We start from the raw sequence: 12,521 nt of genomic DNA, 5'->3' as shown, positions 1-12,521 counted from the left end.
TTTGTGACTTAACATAAGAGATGAACCTTTCCTTAGGCACTAAGGAACTGCCTTCCCATATAATAAATAGCTCATTAGTGAATTTGAACATGACCCTATGGGTTCAACAATCTAAGGAAGCATAGCAATAGTGCAACCAATCCGTCCCCAAAATGACATCAAAATCAGTCATGTCTAATTCTATCAAGTCAATAAAAGTATATCCACCACCAATAGATACCACACACCCCTTATAGACTCTTCCAACAACCACAGAGTCTCCTACCAGGGTAGAAATAGAAAAAGAAACCAAAAGACTCTCTGGACCTTAATTAAGATGAATAGCCACATACTAGGTCACATAAGAAAGAGTAGTCCTTGGATAAAGAAAACAATAAACATCCTGGGAGAAAAATCTTAAAATATCATGAAAACATCGGGAGACGCCTCAGAATCCTAGCGAGTAGCAAGTGCATATAAGCAGTTTCGGTCAGCGCCGGTGCCAAAAGTAGAAAAAGAAGCAAATATAGCACCCTTTGGTGTAGGAGTAGATGGAGTAGCAATAGGGGTTCTATTAGCCGAAGCAACCATCCGAGAGGGGAACTTTTACTGTATGTGCCTAACCTGACCATAATAAAAAATCTATCTCTCCTCCTTTTCACACTGACCACGATGACTCTAACCATAAAATCTACAAGGAGGGTGGCTGGAGATGACTGGGCACTATAAATCTAAAATTGGGCACCCTATGCCTGGTACCTACCACTAAACTGAGAGCGATGACCACCCAAAAACTTTTGGTAAGGAGAGAGAACACTAGCTGAGGAGAACAAACCCAAAATCCCCTACTTCTTTCATAGCCACTTGTCACTATCTCCACCTATCTACTTGAAAGGCCTTAACTTCTTCCCTTTCTTCTCACTAATCTCAACTTGCTTCTTTTTTTCATCTTTCAGTTGTTGTATATACACAACCAACCTAGAAATATCCATGTTCTCAATCAACAAGGCCACCTTGGTTTCATGAACTAGCTCACAAAACAATCCCGCTAAAAACTTACGCATTCGAGCCCTCATGCTAGAAACCATCTTGGGAGCATGCCTTGAAAATTGATGGAATTTCAAGCCAACTATTGAACAAACATCCTTCCTTATTTCAAGATCACAAACTCTTCCACCTTTTCCTCGTTCAATTCTTATGGAAAGAAATGGTCAAGGAAAGCCTTAGAGAAATCCTTCCATATGGCAGGGCTAGCATCAACATCCCTAGACAACTCCCACCCTTCGTACTATTGGTATGCTATATCTTTCAATTTATAGGAAGCAAACTTAATGACCTCAATCTCCGAAGCATGCATGATTCAGAAGATCTTCTCCATTTCATCAGTGAAGCCTTAAGGATCTTCCTCAACCATTGTACTGGAGAACATAGGAGGGATCAACCTTATAAATTGGAAAACTCTTATGGCCTTAGAATAAATAATAGCCAGATCACCATGCTCCTCTTGAGAGGCTACAATTGAGTCCAGAGGTTGACAGAGCGGAGAAACTCATTATTAGTAGAATTCCCTTAAGGTAACTAAGGAGAAAGTCCACTCTCATAGTTGGGATTAGTGGAGATATAAGGAACCCAATGAAGATGATCAGACACCGTAACGTTAGCCCAAGTTCAAACCTCAAAAATTGGATAAACTTCATCCATATTTCCCCCAACCGATATAGAAGTGTTTGCCTGAGTATCAGATTTCTTTAGTGGCAAGATTTGAAAGATAGAAAATGGAAATGACATTAATCCAAGACCTTCAACTCTATAGCTTGAGATTGAAACACAAGAAAGGTTAACATTTCTTAAAATGTATTGTAGCCCTCTTTTATAAGTGTGGCGTTCTTTACATCCATAAAAAAGACTCTACTTAACACGGTATTATGGACTCCCAACTGATCATGAACCTAGGCTTTAATACCAACTAGACATGACCCAAAACTGGACCATGTCATATGGGCACCTCAAGCACACATATATCGAAGGTCACCCCGTAACCCAACCTATCCATGAATAATAATCCACAAGGGTCTAATACAATCCTACCATAATAATAAGATAGTAGAAATATTACTATATGCCAAGGCTTAACAAGTCCAACCATTTCATAATTTTCAACACACTAGCCCAATATGCCCAAGTCCACAATCATCTACAATACCTCTATACAAACCAAAGTTTAGAAATATATATGCCAGGACAAGCTCCCAACGATAGCCAAACAAAGTCTAAATAAACTAAGTATAAAGATAGAATACCAAGGATGAATTTCTTCCAAAGTAAGGAAGCTTACCTCTCCAAAGTGAATGCATGAACTACTTCAATCTACTAATCACTATTCAAGAAAAGAAGATGATGCTTTAGCCCCAATGTTGCATGGGTACATAACATTCAGAGATGGTTAACAGTTGGAACGTTATCATGCAACTCAAAGATAAGGATTAAATAACATCATTTAAGAAGAAGTCAATATATTATCATCATTCATATTGATACACTTATCCTTACACATAGGCATTTCACATGCTAGTCAAGAAACCAAGGCTTAAAATCATTCTTGAACATGTACTCATACACATGGATATGCATAACATGATCATATTATGCCACAAGGGAAAATGACTTAGCATGCATTCTCAAATCATTTACTAATAGGATATGGAGTGAAGAACTTTCAACTAAATTAGCTCATTTAACCAATCTCAATGCTATTTCATTGGAAGAGGAACTCAAATCACTATTTATTTCACCGGTCTAGGACCTCGAATCACTGTCCATTTTATTTTATTAGACTAGCAACTCAAATTGCTAGTCATATCATCGGTCTTGGAACTCGAATCACTAGCCGTGTCATTCGATGAGGTATTCTAACCTTAAAAGATCTTTTCAAACTAGGAACTCGAATCGCTAGTCATATCACTGGTCTAGGAACTTGAATCCCTAGATGTGTCATTAGACGAGGAACTCGAATCACCTATCATTTCATGGGACTAAGAACTTGAATCACCCATCATTTCATGGGACTAGGAACTCAAATCACTAGTCATATCATTAGACGAGGAACTTGAATTGCCCATCACTATTAGTCGCCATTTGAATTCTTGACCCATTAGTTCATGTATTTACACTCATACAATTTATATCATAATTCAAGTTCATTTTATGTCTAGGGATTTACCCTCTCATTAGCCATTAACCAACGAGGTTATGGATTTCATAATACATGACTCATAATACTTTCACAATATTCATTCAACATCATTTATACTCATTTAGGTTATTTCCCTAGCTTAACACATTGTCAATATACAACTAGTCATTTCACTTAGACATTTTCACAAACACCATGTGTTCATACCTTTGACAAGGTCATTTTCATGGTAGAAATTATCAAGACTAGGGTTACTAAATATCCTTATTTAAAAAAACATCCAAAAAACTCCCACATATACAATCTACCATCAAATACATGAATTAACATAAGTACGGGCATGAATCATCATTATTCATTATTAGGTAACAAAACCATTTTCATTGGATTCAAAACCACCATGTACACTTACTAATTCAGGTGTGAAATATATGGGTTTAGAGTTATTTAAAGAGGGGAAGAGATACATGCCCTAAACAAGATGAGAAACCAACAATCTCCACTCCTTCTTGCCACTAGATGAGAACTTCCAAACCCTAGCCACCAATCTTGCTCCAAAAAGACTTTAGAGTTTTTAGGAGTGCTTAAGTCTTATAAATGAAGACTTAGAAGGATACAATGCGTTATATAGTGATAGGGTTTAGGGTTTAGGTAAGGAAAATTACCAAAAGGTCCCTGGTTAAAATCTAGAAAACCCACACGTGTAGGGGTACGACTCCCCCAAATGGATTACTTAGCAATTATGACCTAGGGTTTAAGTGGTACCCTAACTCATATCCTAGGCTTCCCATAGGTTAACCATACTATTATGGGTACAAAAGGGAACCTTTTAGTCATAAAAAAGGGTACAACTCAACCCCTAACTCATAAGCTCCATCCATGACCAAAATGCTCCACCTAGGTTAGGGGCTTCTCTTTTCACAGTTGAGTTGGATACGACTCGTATGCATTGGTTATGATGAAGGGATGGGCAATCGTATAGAAACCAGTATACTACCATACTATTCTATCTAAGATATGAGAGGGGGGAGGGATAAGGCTACGAGTCATGACCAAGGGTACAACTCAAGCCATTCAATCGCGACCACTCCAGAGACATCCAAAGTTATTGTTTTATCAATGGTACAAAGTCTAAGTGTTTTAACTCTCTTCAACTTTAATAGGTAAGTATAGATACAAGTTAACACCTCAACATACACCAAAGAAGTCTTTACATAAGTTAGAAATATCACACTACGAGGATGAAACATAACACACATAACATGATTACTACCAATAAGCCAAAAAATTTACAAGGCCACATTCTCAGGTGTTTTAGTTGAAGAGGTATTTCTTTACTTTTATAGTTGGGTGATGATTAGGAATGAAATATCATTGGACCAGCTAAATGGCACCTGTAAGTTTGTTTCATAATAGTACAAAACTATTCAGATACCATGTGCCAGTTGTACTGTATGTTGTATGTCCAGGGACCTGGTCCCTTGCAGTTTAGCTGCTTATCATCAAAACTATATATAGAAATTTTCCCCTTTTTTGATGATGAAAAACCAAACCATACAATGTGAGCATCAGTGCATATTTATCATATTTAATCAGAGTGATTACCACCTGAAGATTAATGTTCCCCTATCATCATACTTCCTCTTTTATCATAAAACACAGGGACCATGTCCCTTATTGTCATCTTGCAGCAAAAACTTCCCCCTGTCAGTGTACACCATTAGTTAGTGCATTTGCTATTTCTTATTTCTGTCATCATGACTTCCTTCATTTATCTATTTGGCACATCACATATTCCCCCATTTCAACATGCTATTTAAATTCAGATTCATATTCACCTAGACATCTGAACACATATTACCTGGTTCATCCCTACTCAGTATTCCCCTTTTGTCATCAGTGAAAAGTATAAAGAATAAACAAAGAGTAAATTAAGAACAAATTAGTTGACTCATGGCTATCGGGGAACCATTAACAAAAAGAATAACATTGCAATTTAAAGTGAACAGATGTATTACATAAAGAAAAGATTCATTCATAAGTAGGATAAGTATCATAGAAGTGCATAAATTAAATGTTCTTAGGGAAAAAACCGCATTAATCAAGAATGATTGGCAAGTGAAGGACTAGGAAGAAGAGCTTGAAAGATTAGGGTCAGGTTGCTGTTGAGATGCCTTATCTCTGCATTTGAATTAAGGACATCATCATCTAAGATTGACACTCTCTTTTTTAGTTCAATATTCTCAGTGTTGAGTATTTCATCATCACATAGGCTTTCTTTGTAGAGATTCTTAATTGTCTTCTAAAGCTTGCTGATTTCTTCATCCTTGGCAGCTAGATTTCCCTTTAGTTCCTCTATTTCCTTGTTGAGCTCCTTTTGATAAATGCTACCTAACTTGACGTATTTAGTCTTGACCAATGTCTTCATTCCAAGCATTTAAAGCACAGTCCCTTTGGTTCTATTTTCACAGACAATACCAAAATGATCAAATACCTTGTTCAACCAATATCCATAAGGCATGAAATGCTTTCCATTCTTTCCAAGAACCACTTTGTGAATGTGTTCCATCATCAATGCAGGTAGATTAATGAATTCAAATCTACTGAGGCATTACATTACAAACAAATCAGTGGATGAGGCAATGCTTTTCTTTTGTGACCTAGGCAGAATCACCTAGTTCACAATGTCAAAAACCAATTGAAACCCACTCTTGAGTGATTTCCTATTCACTATAGCCATAGGTTTCCCATTGATCTTGGATGCATTTTCTAAGAATTCTATTGAAGAAAGCTTCTTAGTGATAGTTCTTACCCCATATATAGGAACTTTTAAGATTCTTCCAGTGCTTTCTCAATCAATTTTATCCCTATTCCTTGGACTTGCGCAGTCAGATGCTTTCCATCTTCTAAGAATTCCAAAGTGAGATAGAATTCCCTCACTATCTCATAAAAAATAGTGGGCACAGTTCCTTCCATGAGATATATCTATCCTTGATATTTAACCATCTCAACAAGTTCCACCATACCAGGTTCTGCTAGTACATTTGAATAAAAAATCCTTCTAGTTAAAACCTTTTGATTATTCAAGAATTTGTTTCATTCCTCTTTGGATACATCCTTCTTTTTCTCCCCATTCTTTATTCTAGTGTAAGTGATCATAGATTCCCTTTCATCTTCTTTTCTCTTCTTAGTACCAGGTCCCTCAAAAGTTAGTTGCTTCTTAGTAAAACTTCTAGACCATTCTCTAGACATTTTTGGTGTTTTACTTACATCAATTTTCTTGTGATCATCCAAGCTCTTTCCTGGGCTAATTGACAACAAGTTAAGATTTTCAGCAACCCAAATTTTATCCATCATAATATCATCTGAATAGTTTTGAAGATTCAAGGATGATTCTTCATTGACAAGTAGAGTGATAAAAGAGTTAAGCTTTGGAATAATAAAGGAAGAAGGATATTTTTCAAGAAGGTTTTGAAAGGAATTTTTCACAATGCTAAGATTAGAAGCCTTTGAAGGAAAATAAACTAGGAGAGCTGCAACCATCAAGAAGGTAATTTTCTTAGAAGGGCTATTTGAAATTTGCATTTTCCCTTTTTGGTACAAGAAGGAGTGGGTGCAATAATTTTATGGGATCAAATAGGTACAAGGGTTTTTTGGGGGAACAATATATGATCAATATTAAATTTTTAGGTGACTCACCTTCTCTTTTTGGAATAGGACAACTTTGGTCTAACACAAGGATAGGAGGACATAATATTTTCTTTACAAAACAGACAAAATTTGCACGTATAAGATACTAACATAAAAGATGGGACCTGGTCCCTTCTATAGTTTGAGTGAATCTCCATTTTTGTGCTTGTCACATCTGTCCATCTCGGAAGTTGTTCCCATTGCTGTATACCTACAGGGTATGGTACTGAGTTAGACCAATATGTACCTAGTTTACCAAGGATACCAGCCTCCTACACATCGCCAATCTTATAAAGAGACACTATTTCACTTGATAGTAGGTTAGGATGATATGATAATCTCCAGCAATAGTTTGTTAGAATCATTACACCACAATATACCACTTTTATCTGTGCTTTTCAGGCTTTTACCATTATCATCATAAATCCTTTTTTCAATTTCTAAAGCTTTACTGCAACTAGGGATCAATAGCTCCATGCACTTCTTACTCTGAAATTTTCATCTTTAATTCACTAGGGACCGTGTCCTTGGAAATAAAAAATTTCAACATATGATATTTCCAATTGAAATGTCCTAAGAGAGAGGTTAGTCAGTTCTTCTAGAGTTAAACTTTGATACCTTATTAATGAACCATTTTTGACTACAATTCCCTTTCTTATTCCAAGAATCATGATCACTTTTCAAATTTAGGAACCCACTTGAGTATGAGTTCCTAGTAGTAGTACAATGGAGTGGTCAAATTCTTCTTAGCCCACCTAGGCAGTGATGGGTTTCTCTTCACTTCTTACAGAGACTGAAAGCCCTTAGAAGGAGTAATCCCCTATTGATAAATTCAATATTTCTTAATTTTACCTTAGTCTTGTGCTGACATCTTTCTTCAAATGTCCATTTCTTCCATTATGAGTACACAAGAGTTTGTGCCCTTTGCTCCTATCATCATGAGCTACCTTACCTTTAGACTCAGTGGTTTGGAATTTTCCTTAGTAGCCCAGACCTCTACCATAATTAGCTCCCTAAATGGTTAAATCTGAAAGGATTAGTAAGAAAGTAGTCCACTTAAGAGACTTGTTCAATTCTTCTTTCAGGCAGACTAGGTCCCTCTTTAATTCTTCATTTCTCTGCAGTACTGCTATGAGGTATTTTTGTGAAGCTTTTAGTTTCTCTTTAAGATCAATCTGAATCCTTGAGGCTTTCTTCTTCCCTTTACCAACAACACCATTAACTTTCTTCAGATTACTTAATAGACTCAAATTTTTAGAGTTCATCTTTGTGAAAAACTTTTCAGTGTTAGAAATTTTGATAGTTAGGGCTTTCAGCTCATGCTCTTAATTCTCTATTTTTTCTTCCAAGGTATTCTTCTCAGCGGTTTGTTCACATACAGAGTCTAGCAACACACTTGCAAGCCTTTTTATCTTCCTGGTAGTGTAATTATCTAGAGTTTTCTTAATATCAGATAGAGTTACCTCCTTTTCTTTTTCATCTTCATTGTTTGCCTAAAGTGCAAATAAGGAATCATAGATAACTGAACCCTCTACCACTACTAGCGTAGAAATATCTCCAATCTTTTCAAATTCATCTGAATCATTGGAAGAATCTCCCTATTCTCCCCGAGCTTGCTTTACAACATACCTCAGCTACTTCCATCCTTCTTGAATTTTTAGGGACCTGGTCCCTGATCTTTCCTTTATCACCTACAGTCTCAGCAATACTTTCCTTTTATTTATTACTTCCCCTTATTTAGAACTTACTACTCATCTTCATAGATCTAATAATTCTATTTTCCAGATAGACAACATCAATATCTTCATCAATATTTAGATCATATTTAGAAGCTTTCAAAGCCAAGGATGCTTCTCTCTTTGCTTCCTTCTTCTCCATCACTTGCTATTTCTTGAGCTCATTGGTCTTTAGATTACCAATGAGTTCATACATAGTGTGGGTTTTGAGGTTCCTTTCCTCAGTTATAGAATCCATCTTGCTTTCCCAAGCCGTAGGAAGAACCCTAAGAATTTTCCTTACTTGCTTGTACACTAGGATCATTATTACTAAGGTGAATATGGTATGCATTTCTTGGATGGTTTATTTTTTTTATGGTGAAGGTTTTATACTAGAAAGTCAACATTTCTACCTTAGAATCCCTCACATCATTAGTCCCTTTATGAGCAGTCCTCAAGCAATCCCAAATCTCTTTAGCACTTTCACAGGCTGAGGTTGTACTTTATTCATCAGGACCTATACCTATACTAGAAGCTTCTTAGCCTTGTAATTTTTTTAATTTTTTTTCTGTTTTCATCATCCTACTCTATCCTTGTTTTGACAACCATCTTTGTAACCTCTCCTTCTTTGACTACTCTAACTGGAAGATGAGGACCATCAAGAATAATGTCCATAAGCTCAATATCCTCAGCCATAATAAAGTTAAACATTCTTTTTTTCCATCACCTATAGTACTATCCATTGAACCTAGGTTGTTTCATGGCTGATTTCCCTTCTCCAAAGTTAAGTGGAGTAGCCATACTACCTAAAAAACTCTAGGTGTGAACCTTTTAGATAATGTAACGCCCCAAAATTGGGTTCTGAGATGTCACAAGGTGCTTAGGGGCATAAGTGACCCTAAGCTAACCCTTTTACTGGCATAACTCATAAGTAACTGAATAAAATGCTAAGTCTACATGAGATCAATGAAAACATAGAACTTATCTGAACTTGATCAATACAATTATGAATGTTACAAGATTACAACTCTACATTTATAAATAAAACTAAAATTGAATACATCAAATTCTACTGACTGTATATAAAGCCTCTACTGGTACTGACTTCAGATAGATGGGTCATGAATACCAACTATCCAATATCAATATGACTAAAGTAAGAAAATACGATACTCCTCAAACTGTATAACTGACTCAAGCCCTCGAATCAAAAGGACTCATCACCTGCTGACTGGAAGATACAAACTAACTGAATGTGGTATCTGCGCTATAACTTGTACCTATATTATAAGGCACTGTAGCATATAGAAATATATGGGGGTCAGTACTTTAAAGAATGTACTGAGTATGTGGGGGTGCAATGCAAAATTATAAATAATATCATAAATGATTACGAAAATCATGAATGCTAACGATAATGACTTTCTTTGCTTGAATTAATTGAAATATATTCCTTCAAACTCATCATTAGTAACGCAAACATTATATATTTCATAAATCATTATACTCAACTCAAACTCTTTAAATCATGACTTAGAGTGACTCGGTAACTCATGAAACTTAAACTCTTATGGACTTGGGAGTTTCTTATAACCGACATGACTACACCATGTGAGCTGCATGGAGTCCAATATTTTGCCCTCCTAAGGAGAGAACCCCTTATTGGCGAGGGTGTTTTACTCTTGCCAGGGAGTACAACCTCAATCTCATTATGACAATCCCATACTCGGCCTCTAGCCCACAATTATCAACATCAATTCTATGGTGGCAAGTAATTTTGGGAAAATACCACATTTCCCGCTCGGTGCTAAATACTCCTCCTAGGCTCAGCTCAGAATAAGTTAGGAAATCCACCTAAATCAATATCAACTCATGGGTCTACAATAGAGACCAAAACATAAATATATATCTCATCGGTAAATCATATACAACTGTGGATTCCTAACTCGACTCAAAATCAAACAATCTTTCTCAATATTAAGATGTATCAATTCATTAAGTAATGGTAACATCAATAACTTTGAGGAAATATCAAGACTCATTATAACAACTAAATCTATTGAATCAATATACTCGATAATCCAATTTTTCATAAGGAGGATTAAAGCTTGACACATGTCTTGAAAGCACTTGAAATACCAACTCATGGTAGAAACATGAAATTCACAATATTAAATATCAAGTCATAATTTAGAAATTGTAAAATACTCATATATCAAAAACTTCAAGAAAACATCATAGAACTCATTCTTGACTCTCAAGCTCAAATATCAATATATATATATATATATATATATATTCAATAATCAAACTTCTCATAGAAAAGCTTAAATCATGACTCTTATCCCAAATCATTCGGAAATCATCAACTCATAATAACAATATTCAACTCATGGTATAAGTTCTCAATTTAAGGAATTAAATGATAAAATAGTCATGTGTATCAATCTTGATTTGCTCAAATATCATAAATCATTAATAAAGTAATTTGGGTTTAAACCCACTTTGCAAAATCATGAATTTCAATAGAAGAAATTAAATCTTTGGGCACAAGAACGAAAGAAGTGTTCTTGTTCAAACCCCACATACCTTGAATTATAAATTTGAGAATAAGAGACTTGATTGGAACTTCTTTCTCGCACTTTTAGGATAAGATTATTGATTCCTTTAACTAGGAAAGCTTGATTCTTGAATAACTTGGAGAAATCTATGGGAGATTCTTGAATTTCTTGGAAGAAGATTGGATTCTTCCTCGACCTGACGGACTCATTGACGGTCCATTAACTTTTTGATGGTCCACCACTTTGGCCGTCACATGATGAACAAAAAGAGGGGTCACTTCCTTGGATTGACTGGAAGCTTGATGGTCCACCAAAGACTTGGTAGTCCGTCAGGTCCACCATCAGGCCTGGGTGATTCTGATATTTTTTAGTAAAACGGCCATAACTACCCCGTCCGATGTCGGATTTTGATGAAATTCATATTGATGGAAAGATTATTCAATGTTCTACATGAAAAAAAGTAGAAATTAGAGAAATTATACATGGTTCTACCATAATTCACTTTGGAAGTCATTTACATATACTTCAAAGACGGATTTAGACTCAAGGAACAATTGGGCTATTACTGATGACTAGGCTCTGATACCAATTGTTGTAACTCTTGGGGGTTAGTCCATCTAGTAAGAGACCAAGTCCCTAAGAATCAATAATAGGCAATCAAACAATAGAGTGAAAGAAAACTAAATACAGTGCAAAAAAAGTAAAATACACAAGGATTTTTGCATGGAAGCCCAAGATGGGAAAAACCACGACTTGCCTTCACAAACACTAAAGAAAGCCACTATATCTATCCTCCTGATTACAGTCTAGATTCTAGCCTACCTCTAGGCTTCTTTAGCTAATAGCAACTCTACTACAAGCTCATCTTGGTAACTCTATCAAGGATTCTCTCTACACTAATTAGATCGAATTAGTGTTAAACTTAGGAAACTCGACCTAAGCAATTCTCTCAACAAATGAAATAACTACACTTATAAGATGAGCAATTCAGTTACAAATCAAAGATCACTCAAGAACAATTTCTGCTTAAGCTCACATAAATAGCTAAGAACTTGAGTAGTGTTGAAATAGGGTTTTTGCTCCCTTTCTTAACTCTTTAGAATTTCAAAAAACCACTTGTTGAAGAGACATATATTTTCTTTTATAGGTGGATGATGATTAGGGCTGAAATATCATTGTACCAGCTTTCCAAGTCAATACAAAATATCACCTGCAAGTTTGTTACACAAGAGAACCAAACTATGCAGATACTATGTGATAGCTGTACTGTACATTGCATGTCCAGGGACTGGTCCCTTGTAGTTTAGCTGCTCAAGAAGGGAAAGTTTTGACACTTTAGTAGAGGCAATCATGGGGATATGACAAGATATGAATATGATGAAG

This window comes from Capsicum annuum, chromosome 4 (assembly GCF_002878395.1).
Source record: "Capsicum annuum cultivar UCD-10X-F1 chromosome 4, UCD10Xv1.1, whole genome shotgun sequence".
NCBI lineage: Eukaryota > Viridiplantae > Streptophyta > Magnoliopsida > Solanales > Solanaceae > Capsicum > Capsicum annuum.
The sequence above is the reverse complement of the archived record's forward strand: the minus strand, read 5'-3'. Positions refer to the sequence as shown.